Genomic DNA, 13,049 nt, shown 5'->3' on the forward strand with positions numbered 1-13,049 from the left:
GGATATTTGGCTGGGGGATGAGATGATCTGTGAGATCCAAGATGGCCTCACACATATGTCCGATGGCTTGACAGGGATGGCTGTAAGGCCAGGCTCAGTTGGAGCTGTCAACTGGAATGGTTTCCAGATACTTTTCTAGCAAGGCAGTTTGAGAGATTCCTTGTCACTGTTCCAAGTGACAAGAAAGAATCTACATGGCATTTTATGACCCATGTTTACAGTTCACTTAATATCGCTTCTCTGTTTTTTTGTCTTGTTTTGTTTTGTTTTTGTTTTTTTGTCAAAGCAGCCATAAGCTGTGGGACACAGACCCCATTTCTTGGAGAAGGAAGTGTCAAAGAATTTGTGACCATTCAAAAAAACCATCATACTCTAAAACCAATGACATGCTTCTAGACCAATAGTTAACTACCGGCTCCATAGGGAATGTAAATTCAAACAAATACACACTTTATTCTCAATGGATGTATAAAAGGACATATTTGAAAAAAACCTACATATCGTTATTCACATTATATTCAGATGTACAAAATCAGTCCTTTAAAATTTTATCATTCAATTTGGCAAAGATTCACTTACTGCTTTTCAGATTCCTCAGTACTGATATTTTATTTTATTGCCACCTACTTGGTAAAGTGTACAAATATTGGAATCCACTGTCAGCTGGGTAGCAATAACTTGTAGATCTTTCTAATAACAGTGTCCTGTTAACTTACAGTAAAGTATTTCCAATTTAGAATTTTATTTATTTCCCCTGAAAAAAAAAAAAGATAATGAGTGAATTTGAAGCAGCACATAGTACACACTATTTTCATCCCATCACTGGGGAGGCTGAGACAGGAAGATGGTGAGTTTGAGGCCAGCCTAGGCTACATAGTGAGACTCTGTCTCAAAAAAGAAGAAGGAGGAAGAGAGTTTTTATATCTATGAAGTAAACACTACTGGGGACTGTCAGCAGCTGTAGCCACAGCTGGCTCAGTGGCTTGTGCCAGACACTGTCCTAGATCCTTCACTTGCCACTTTCAAAATCCCATCCCCAACTGTGCAAGTAGGTTATTAAATTATTATTAACTAGTAAAGTAAATGAAATAAATCTAGGGAAGACTGTCTAAGAATGACACACAATAAGAGTCTTACACTGGGGTTTGAACAAAGGACTTAGTGTTTGCAAAGCAGGAGCTCTACTGCATGAGGCACACCCCCAGTCCACTTTGCTCTGATTATTTTGAAGCTGGGGTCCTAGAACTATTTGTCCAGGCCAGCCTCGAGCTGCCATCTTCCCAATCACAGCCTCCCAAGTAACCAGGATTCCTGGCGTGGCCACCAGCACCTGGCAGTTTCTCGTGCTTTCGGGTTGTTCTTCTCTGCTCTGCAGCACTGAGATTTGCATACCTGTTCATAAAAATAAAATTGGTAAAAATCTGAAAACCTTGAGGACTCGAACCAGGCTGGCTCATAAGAGAAAGGGCAACCTCACACCACCTGAAAGGTGCAGCTTAAACACCCGGCTCCATAGATGATATTTTTCTGAAGAACCTCTCCTTAGCTTTTCATTTCCCCCTCTCCCCGGCCCCCAGTACTGGGGTTTGAACTCAGGACCTTGAGCTCACAGGCACTTGCCACTTGAGCTTTAGTTATTTTTCAGATACAGCCTCACATTTTTTTCTTGGGGCCTGCTCCAGACTGCAAACCTCTTGCCTACATCTTCTGTGTAGCTGAGAGGACTGGCACATGTCACCACATCTGGCTTATTGGTTGAGATGGGGGGGGTCTCTCTAACTCTTTGTCCTGGCTGGCATTGAAATTTGATCCCCCAATCTCTACTTCCTGAGTTGCTGGGATTATAGATGTGAGCCACCACAAACTGAACCAAGCTTCTCATACATAGGTTAATTAAATATAAACACACTTGGGGAGTGACTGCCAATGGGTACAGGATTCTTTTTAGAAGTAATGAAAATGTTCTAGAATTAGATAGTGGTCATGGTTATACAACTTTCTGAAAAAAGCTCTGAGTGTGCATTTTAAAGAGGTATATTTTAAAATATATGGATTCTATCTGAAAAATATAAAGAATTAATTAATGTATGATCCTTATAGGAAAATTAGGAAAAGGAATGTTAACAGCTGAAAAAATTTAAAAATGCTTTGACTGGTGAATGAAATTATTATATACAATGCAGGACAGCATGTAGTCTAATTTATATTTTCTACCACTTGTGTTGACAGTACCAGCAACAGTGAGGTATTAAATTCTGCGGTCAGGCAAAATGAATAGTGAGTTAATCTTTGTCACTTGTCCCCACTTACTATCACCTCGCTAGCCACACTCCCTAAACTGCTCATTAAAATGTCATGGAAAGAATGGGACCCAACCTCTTTGACCTCACTCTAATAAGACTATCACCACTACCAAACCAATATGGAAACTCACACACTCAGTTTTTATTAACAATTCAAAGAAGTGTTTACTTCGAAATTCAGCTGAAGCCAACATATTTAAAAAACCCCACTGATCTGCAATTTTACCGTGATTATGATCATTAGGATTTGTTTGTTTGTTTAACATACATAGCTTCTTTTTTATCTTTCTTCCATTTCAATGATTTTACACAATATTTATACTCACATTGTGCTAAAAATACAGTGTTTTTTAAAAATTGGAGTTGTCCAATAAAACACCAAAAGAATGCCTGCCAATAACTAGTACTTAGATAATGTGCATTTTACTAAAGAATTGAGATAGTACAAATATATCTTAAATTCCAGGCATAAAATGATTTTTTAAAAAGTTCCTAAATTAAGGTTTTGGCTATAATTCAAAGCCTCTGTCATTGGTTTTCACAACAAAAACATTATCCCAGATTTTTGTCCTTGGAGAACAATCTGCTGGATTTGCCTCTGAAAATGGCAGAAATTGTGGAGCTGCTGATGAAGCTGAGAGAGGTCAAGGCCATATGGCAGTGAGGGGCAAAACCTCACTCAGAGTGGGGTAGTGAGGCTCAGTGGGGCACACTGTTTTGTGTGATGCTTTCTCTCAGAGTTCTCAGGCCCCTGGTGGCCTCCAGTGCTCTTGTGATGCCTGGAGTCTTCTGATGTCCCACTCCACTCAAGCCGCCACCTCTTCCATGCCCTATGCTCCCAAATTAGCCCTCCCATGTCTCTCCATCAAACCACCGATTTCCTCACTGACCCTCCCCGCCGTGGTAGAAATGTGACATGGAGAACGCAGTCACAGTGCTCTGAAAAACTGCACAGCTCTACACAATTGGCCGTGGCGATTGTAACCAACCTGCCAACACTCAGCTTGGTCTACGTGCGTGTTAAACAGGCTGCTTGCCGTGGCTCCTTGACCCAAGAGATGAATCCCTATTGGTAGAATGGCGAATGGAAGGAATGTTTTGGGAAATAGAGGTTTCCCAGCCAACCAGCCATAAATCACATCCCACAGGTGCTATCCGCTCTGTGGTTGTGCTGAATACACAGGGCTTCTAATTTCATTAGTTTGAACTTTGCATCTTTAATGTTAAATTACTTATTATTGGATGAATGTTATCCATATGGCTTAGAAAATGATGATCAGTTAAGTGAGTATATAGCTCACTTATCAAATTATTATTATTATTATTATTATTACTACTACATTGGGGCATTCATTATTCAAAGGTGTCCTTTCTTCCTTGGCTCCTTAAATTGTCTAGCCTACCAGGTGCCACATCCCAGCTCTTCATGAATAGAAGGCACCAACGTGGAACCTTATAGGCCCCATGAAGACCTTGTCCCCAGTCTCTCATCACCATGGTCTGATTCTCAGCTCCACGTCCTTACTTCCATATATGCTACTCAACCTTCACTTCAAAGAGCCACCCACAGCCCCTTCTGGCTTTTTGAACTTCAGCTTTTCAGTAGCAAAGTTTAGAATTCCAGTTTTGATATCACACTTACTTTCAGTTGAGTTATTCCACTTGTAGAGAATCCTCTAAAGGCCATCCCAGTCTCCCAACCAAGCCACAGTGCAATTCACCTGGGAGGAATCTTGTCTTCCACACTAGGAATTGCTGCATAAGATAACAGTGTGTTATATAATAGCTTACTGGAGTTCATTTTTCTGGGACAGCCTGAGAAAATGATTTTCCTTTTCTGCAAGACTGTAAACTTATTTAACCACACATTCACGATGCCAGAAACATCACATATTCTTGCATGTCTTAAATGGGATGTGCAATGCATGATAGGGGACCTAACACCTCACCTTATCTTCAGGAGCTATACTATCACGCACCATTGACGCCCACTTAAGCAAACAGGTGCAGAATAAAGAATGTCCCCAAATTTATTTATTTATTTTACAAAAGATACTTTGTAATGTTTCATCAATCAAGTCAAATTCAGTCCATTTAGACTTGGCCCAGGGAAGAGGACATTATTATTACTATGGTACTTTCTGTGTGTTTGGTTGGTGGCAATTTAAGGGGACATACATGAAGACTATATCTGTGGCTTTATAAATGTAAATGACTGGTTTGAATTTAACTGTCACCAAACAGACATGCTGAGAGGAAATCTTTGCTCTCTCCTGTTCCATGTAACTTTCAACATCCAAGTAGCTGGCATGGTGGATTAGCAGGGAGCATCCATCCAGCCTCCTAATAGTGCTCCTATCCATCAAGAGGCTGGAAGCTGAAACCATGCTTCCTGAAGTCACCTGAAGCTAGGTGCATGGTTCCATAATGAATGACCACAAATTAGGTGACTTAAAACAGCAGAAATTAATTCTGCTGCAGTTCTGAAGACCAGGAGTCCAAGATCAAGGTGTTGGCAGAGCTACACTCCCTCTGGAGGCTCTAAGAGAAACTCCTGCCTTGCCTTTTCTAGCTTCCCGTGGTACAGGTGTTCTTAGGTTTGCAGCTGCATAACTCCAATTTCTGCCTCTTCTTCACATGGTCTTATCGTCTCTGTCTTATGTTGTCTTTTAGAATGCTTGCCACTAGATTTAGATTCCCCTAGATAATCCAGAATGTTCTCATCTTGAGATTCTGAACATCAATACATTGACTGTATTATGTTAGACTCAGGTTCTGGGTAGACCTACCCTTCGGGGAGTCACACTCAACCCACTATAGCAGGTCTTCTGGACGTGAACTAGGTCCTGCCTCTGAGACTCAGTATGAGGGAGGTGCAGGGCAGAAGCAAGGGGCCATCTCTCCATTACTTTGACCCATGCCGTTGACAATCACAGTCATGAAGACCTGGGGATTTAATGAAGAAAGTTAGCAATTTAAAATTGTAAAGGAAAGTCAAAGGTAACTACAGGACTGTGTGGTGGCTTTCTGGTCTGTAGAGTGCAGAGCCAGCCTCGTGTTGTAGACGTCAATAGGAGCTTCCTAGTTCCCACCTTCCCCGCTGGGGCATAGGTAGCAGCTCTCTAAGAAAATCAGTGTTGTTCTAGGAGTTAAATTCTGGAGATCCAGCCTAGAACCTACCACTTCAATATTTTATTCTTTTTATATTAAATTGCTTTTGGCTTAAAATGATTTAGTGTGTTTCCAGCAATGAAACCATACAAATATACTCACTTTTACAGCTGAAAATGAAGTTAATAATGCTTAAAATAATATCACTTTTTATTGATCTCCAAAGTATCTCTGATGCTTGGCTCATGGTGACTACATCAAAAAAATCCTTTAAGCAGTGAAGCACAGAGGATCTCTTTTTAGGACAGTGAACCTATTCTATAGCATACAGTAATGGTGACTAAATGACAGTATACATTTGCCAAAACCCATAGAATTTCACAACACAAAGGGTGAACTTCAATGTATGCAAATTTTTAAAATCTCATTTAGGAGGCTTGGGGATCCTCTTGAAGAATTTGATAAAATAATCTAACTCTATTTAAATTGTATGAAATAGCCCAGCGGGAGAGGCCAACCTAGATAACTTTGGAAATGAGTAGGGTCTACAGAATTAAAAGCAAAAGAACTTAAAAAAAAATGTATCATTCAGCCAGGCATGGTGGCTCATGCCTATACATCTAACTTCTCTGGAGGCAGGATTGGGAGGATAGAGGCTTGAGGACGGCCCTGGCAAAACGTTTGTGAGACCCCATCACAACCAATAAAAAAACCAGAGCGTGATGGTGCTTGCCTGTCATCCTGGCCACAAGGTAAATAAGAGAGTCAAGATCCAGGCCAGCCAGGCATAAAATTGGAGATCCTACTTCAAAAATAACAACAGTAAAAAGGGTTGGGGGTATCACTCAGGTGGTAGAGTGCCTGCCTAGCAAGCATAAAGTCCTGAGTTCAAATCCCAGTTTTATCAAAAAAAAATCACTCAAAGTTTTCAGTGATTATTTTCTTTCTTCCTTCTTTCCTGTGATATTCTATGTAGAAAATACAGTGGAGTCTTGATCTTTTCTCATAAATAACCTGCATAGTCTTAAAAATGTGAAGAAATTGTCCCTAAGCTAGTGACATGGTTCTAAAATGGTGACCCAAGAGCACAATTCAGCCTGTAGATATATTTTGTTTGATCTGCACAATGCTTTAAGAATACTGGAATTAGTTGTTGATATTTCAAAATCAGAGCATTACACACTAAGATATGGATATCTAGCTTTTTTGAGAAATTAAAAACTCTAGCAGGACTAAGCCCATCTTTGCATATAAAATGCACTTCAGCAATGAGCCAGAGCTGGAAGCCAGGCTTCTTTAGACAAGACTCATCATCCATTTTGCCACAGACTATACCAGGCTCACCTCACTTCTGTAGGCTGCCAGCATGCCCTGTAGACATTCAAGTCTGCAGTCCCTGACACAATGGGGAAATTCAGGGTAACCTTATGAAAACATATGAAGAGGACGATGCTTGTCCTTGCTCTACGTCACCTCCCCTTTCAGCCCCTGTCCCTCATCTTTCAGCTTCACCTTCCCCTCTTTCTCAAGCTTCTCTCACCTGCTTCCTGTCTTCCCAGAGAAAAGTAATCTGGCAATGCTTGACTTACCATAGCACCCTGTGTATTTACAGAGCTAAGTCTAGAAGAGACTAACTGAAGACGTGTGGATTTAATGGCAACATTCCAGGCACCCAGAGACATATTCTTGGCCACAAGACTTTACATCCCTGTTCTACCTCTTCATAAGATAGGTCTTGGGCACATTTTCTGTAGTAAAGCTTAAGAGAAATGTCCTTAATTAGAATCAAGATTCGTTTTTTCTTAACAAGAACATAATAATAATGAAACATAGCAACCAGAGAGTCTTCAGTGTTGAAAACCACTCATTAAGTTTATTGCCTCTTTGATGTCCACTCATGGCAAACTCTCATGGTTATTTTGCCAAAGGAAGTCAAGGTCATCAAGTTGTGTTTTTTAATGGGGATTGATACACTTTTATGAAAGGAACCTTGTGGAATTTCTAAAGAACATCCATTTTCCTTCTTCCTAAATACAGTAACCTTGCCATGGCCCTTACAGGCTGCTCAACACCCGTGCAAATTTGAATTGCACAACCCATCTGACAAAGTATTCTGACTTTTTCGCCTAAATGTCAAAACCGTTCGGTTACCCAAGAGAAAAAAACATTATCAAAATCCTTTCTCATGCGGATTCTATGGAAACCACTAACCATATTAGGGAAAAATCACAGGCCAAGTGTTGATGAAGGGCATTCATCTCTCTTTTGTGATAAAAAAAAAGTTGGTCTGTGACTTGGGGACTCACTACACGCTTCATTGGCAGAAATGCTGTCTTTCTGCTTGGAGGCGTGGGTACTTCAAATGGGCCTCCCTTCGCAGGATGAGTAAAAACAGTATCATTTTCCCTGATAGCTGCTGAATTGAAGGGAAGGATTATTTATTTAAACTTCTGAAGCATGAAGCAAAATGCAGCCAGTGTGTACTGTGTCTGTCTTAGAAGCCATAAGTCAGAGATAAGCGTTTACAGAGCATGAGGTCAGCAGGGCGATTCCCATTGGCTCATGTACAGCACACAGAGCAAGGGGTGCAGCCTCTGCCTCTGAGTCCCCACTCAAACAGCAAGTTCCAGCCCCTTCCTCCACTACCTAAGGATTCTGTTACCTCTCCTTTCTTCACACAAATACGTTGGAGTTATTCCATACTAGCCAGCTTTTGTTACAACCAAAGCCTTTGTTCCCCACCTGTCCTGACACACCAGTCCCACACAACAGGGTTTTTCCAAAACCCCATCCCATCCGCCCCTAATTACTCCTGGGAGTTGGAGAATGGGGATTCCTCAAAATCTGTCTGGCGGGGTGCCGGTGGCTCATGCCTATAATCCTAGCTTCTCAGGAGGCAAAGATCAGGAGGATTGGAGTTCGGAGCCAGGCTGGGCAAATAGTTTGCAAGACCCTATCTCAAAAAAAAACCTTCCCAAAAAAGGGCTAGTGGAGTGGCTCAAGCTGTAGAACCTGAGTTCAAGCCCCAGTACTGCAAACAAACAAACAAACAAACAAAAAACCTATCTGGCTTGGCTACCTGCAATCAGACCTCCTGTAGCCAAGCCTCCAACAAACTTGTTGAATTAACAGAAAATTGCTGCCTTGCAGTTCTGTAAGACAGATGTCCCAAAGAAGTCTTATGGGGCTATAAAATCAACTGATGTCAGGACTTTCAATGGATTCTTTCTGGAGGCTTCAGGGAGCATCTGTTACTTGCCTCTCCCAGCTTCTGGTGACTGCTGACATTCTTTGGCGTGGCTTGTGGCTACATCACTTCAATCTCTGCTTCCAGTGTCACATTTCCTTCTCTTCTATAGACAAATTTCCTTGTGAGTCCCTTTCATGAGGTCATTTGGGATTATATTTAAGGCCTACCCAGATCATCCAGGGTAATTTCCCTAGCTCTAGATCTTCAACTGAATTGCATCTGTAAAGTTTCTTTTGTCCTATAAGGTAATATCCACAAGTTCTAAGAATTAGGTCAGGGACTCTTGGTAGTGGAGACTTGGCACAGATACATACACATTTGACTTACTAGAGTCCCTAAGTATGAATTCATGATATTACTGTTATTTACCTCGAGGTAGTATGTTTTCCTTTTGAACTTGATTGTTTAAAGAACAAAGTAGCAACTCTCTAAGAGCAAAATACTCAGCAATCTTGTAGACCATTCACATTGGTGGTACTCTAAATAGTCAAAAGATTTGATATTTTGGTCTACAAAAGACTTTTTAAACTTAAAGAACCCGTGGTTCTCAGACTGTGGTTTCTAAATACCATTTCTTGTTAAAATGAGCCAGAGCTACTTGAAGAAATAGCTGATTCCAGGTTTGGGATAGGAAATTTGTAAGGTCAAGTGCCAAACCTCTTTTGGTGAAAGTTTTTAGAATGCCTACAAAGATTCCTAAGGACTCAAGAGACAGCCTGTAAAAGCTGTCTCAGGCTAATAATTACAATGGATTAAAATAGAGCAAACCCACAGAAATCTATAGGTTTAAACTGATAATAAAAACACTTTCAATGTCATTCCTGGGGAATATTAGGAAATCAGCTCTCTGCTTAAAATACAGTACAGAAAGGGGGGTATTAAGATTTTTTCTGATGTTTTAATTTTCTTCTCATTTTTCATTTGTCCTTTTTTTGCATAAACTGTAATCCTAGAATAACCAAATAGTTGATGACAGCAAATTTCTCTCTATATAATTACTTTAGCTGATAAAGAACAGTCTTAAAATTATTAAAAAAAAAAAACAAGGCATCCCTTAATCAGCTAGTGAATTGTGTAAACTTGAATGAATTAATGAATCTACAAAATGATCCATGACTACTAATATCACAAAATACACTAACCAAGCATAGGTGTTCTTGATAAGTGTACACAACAAAGAAGTCACTATTTATATATTTTTTAAAAGCCTGCCACAAATGAATCAAAACTCTAACCCTAATAACCAATAATACAGGAAATACAGGGGAGAACAGAGCATGTTAAAGGAAGATGAAATTTGTAAAACTCATGTGAGAAGTACTCCACAGAACCAAACTTTCCAGGAGAAAAAATGATTGGAAAATATTTAAATTTAAAAAGATTCAATTGGCTTATCAATTGATCAAAGGATAGAGATGTAGTTGTATCTTTATTCAAACAAACCACTAAAATTTACAAATAAGGCATTCTGGGAAATATGAACTATGACTAAATATTCAATATGTGAAGTAATTAGTAGTAATTTTTAAAGATCATTTTAGAGAAGTTTGAGGTTCACAGCAAAAGTGAGAAAAAGGTTCAATGATTTTACATAAGCCCCTGCTCCCACACACATGCACAACCTCCTCTGTTATCAGTATCTCTCACCAGAGGGGTATATTTGTTACAGTTGGTGAACCTACATTGACACATCATAAATGCTCAAATTCCATAGTTCACATTGGGGTTCACTCTTGATGCTGAACCTTCTGTGGGTTTTTCATTGCCTTAAAACACCCCTGAGCTCTGCCTATCTATCCTTCTACCACAAACCCTGATATCCACTTATCTTTTGCTGTCTCAGTAGCTTTGCCTTTTCTATAAGGTTATGTAGCTGGCATCATAGAGTATGTAGTCATATAGTGTGTAGTATCTAAAAAGAATTGGCTTTTTTTCACTTAGTAATATGCATTTAAGGTTCCTCCAGATCTTTAGTGACTTGATAGTTCATTGGTTTTTAGCAGTAAATAGTATGCCATTGTCAGAATGCATGTTTATGTGTTCATTTACCTACTGCAGTACATCTTGGCTGCATCTAAGTTTGGGGAATAATGAATAAAGCTTCTATAAATATTTTTGTGCAGGTTTTTGTGTGGACATGTTTTCAGTTCATTTGGATAAATACTAAGGTGAAGGACTGCTGGATCACATGAAAAGAGCATGTTTTGTTTTGTAAGAAACCAACAAACTCTTTTCCAAAGTGGCTGTACCATCTTGCATTCCTACCAACAATAAATGAGAATTCTTACATCTTCATCAGCATTTGATTTGATTGTCAACGTTCTGGATTTGGGGCATTAATTGATGTGTGGTGATGACCTATTGTTTTAACTTGCGTTTCCTGGATGATACATGATACAGAGCATCCATTCATAGGCTTATTTGCTATTTTCGTATCTTCTTCAGTGTTGTGTCTCAGTGCTTTGGCTCACTTTTAATGGGGTTGTTTACTTTTTCTTATTGTTGAGTTTCAGGATTGATATTTTAGGTGTGGTAAGTTGAGAAGGAGTTCTTATCATTTAGAGCTATGTAGAAAAATATTTATAGAAAATGATTTGGCACTTGAGATTTGTCTCAAACTAGTATAGATTGGAGTAGAGATCAATCTATGAAATAATATTGACTATAAGTTAACAATAACAACAAACAAAGGTCATTCAGAGAATTTTATTTCATGTACAGTCATATGTCATTAGCTACAGTGCAATAGCCCAAAATTCCCCATGGACTTGTTAGTAGGGAACTTAAGATTCCAAGTTCAAGTACTGGAGCATTAGCTAGCTGCTCTATGCACCTTACATTCTCCATGGATTTTACTTGAATGTCCCACTGTGTTTTCTTATATGTTAGGGCTAGACACAAGATTTAAATGTACTATAAATCTTATCAAGTTCATAGATTGCTCTTATTACCTGTTCTCAAATATCTTGATAATATTCAAGGCTATAAATATCAGATGGGTTCATACCCTTTTGTGTCTCAGCACTGGAGAGAAAATTAAAAGCAAAATTCAACCCATCTCCTAATACAGACTTTTATTAGGAAGCAAGGCTAAAAAATATAAAATGTATGCAAAATAGTAGCATGCTTGTTAAGCTGTAAATATCTCCCAATTAAAGACTGAGCAGTCTCTCAATTGTTATACCATTGTCTCCATAAATCACACTCAATATCTTAGAATTATCATTGATGTGTCCCATGGCTAAGGATTTTTTGAGTAATTTCTATGTGTCTGGCACTGAGAATATGAAGGGAATACAACACATTCCTGTCCATGAAGAAGGAAGTGTGGTCTTGTGGGGGAGGGGAGGGAGAGCAAAGCTAGTTGGAAGTCACGTGACTCCAATACTCATTTGGAGAGGTGGACCAAAGGGTATAAGCAATGCCTTGTGGGATGAATAAGTTCTGGTGACCCAGTGTACAATGGTGATAGATGTTTTTAATATAATTGTGATAAAGATCCTTGCACAATGTATATGTACATTAAATCACCATGTTCTACTTTCTGAATAAACAACATCCATTTGTCAATTAAGTTTTTTGTAAGTTTTAAAAAATAAAATATTTGGCAAATGTTCTGATGGAAGTCCCCAAGTTCTCCAGCTTTTGTATGTCACTGTTTCCCTCCGATTCTCCGTATTGCTTGTCTGTACCACATTCCTGTGTGATACAACACAGCATGGTCCCTGTCCAGTAGACAGGAGAGGGCACAGACCCAAGCAGCAAACTGCTTGGGCTTGAGTCCTGGCTCCAGATTAACAAAATACCTTGTTGGTATCTCACAGCTCTGTGCCATGGCTTCCTTTCTCATCTATAACCCAGGGATAATAATTGTACCACCTCATGAAGTTGTTGCTAGGATTAAATAAGTCAATATCTGTACAGGTCTCAAAATAGTACCTGATGTGAGAAGGACCATATCGGACTATACACTGTCTTTGTGAGAATCCCACCCTACTCATTCATCCCGCCTTACTCTTGATCACTTCCTTCTGTGACTTGCCACTTATTCAGGCTGCAGTTCTTGCTCCCTTTAATACCCTCAAGTCACTTAGAAGAAGACATTTCTCTGCTCAGCCCTCAGCCTGCTACTCTGTTGCAGGCACCTGCCCTTGAACTCAACACAAGGGTCCACTGCCTGCCTTCAGGCACCATTCCCACCAAGGCATGCCCAAATCTCTCCCCGGCACCAGAAAGTAAAAGCTCTGTTTGAGTAATCATTCCTACACATGCCCCTACACAGGGAGACTGCTTTATGAGCTGCTTACGCCAAATAGGAATTGCCTGTACCCTTGCATAACTCAATTATATGTTGCTCTTCCTACAACAGAAAGAACAGAAATTCT

This window comes from Castor canadensis, chromosome 1 (genome assembly GCF_047511655.1).
Source record: "Castor canadensis chromosome 1, mCasCan1.hap1v2, whole genome shotgun sequence".
NCBI classification, from domain to species: Eukaryota; Metazoa; Chordata; class Mammalia; order Rodentia; family Castoridae; genus Castor; species Castor canadensis.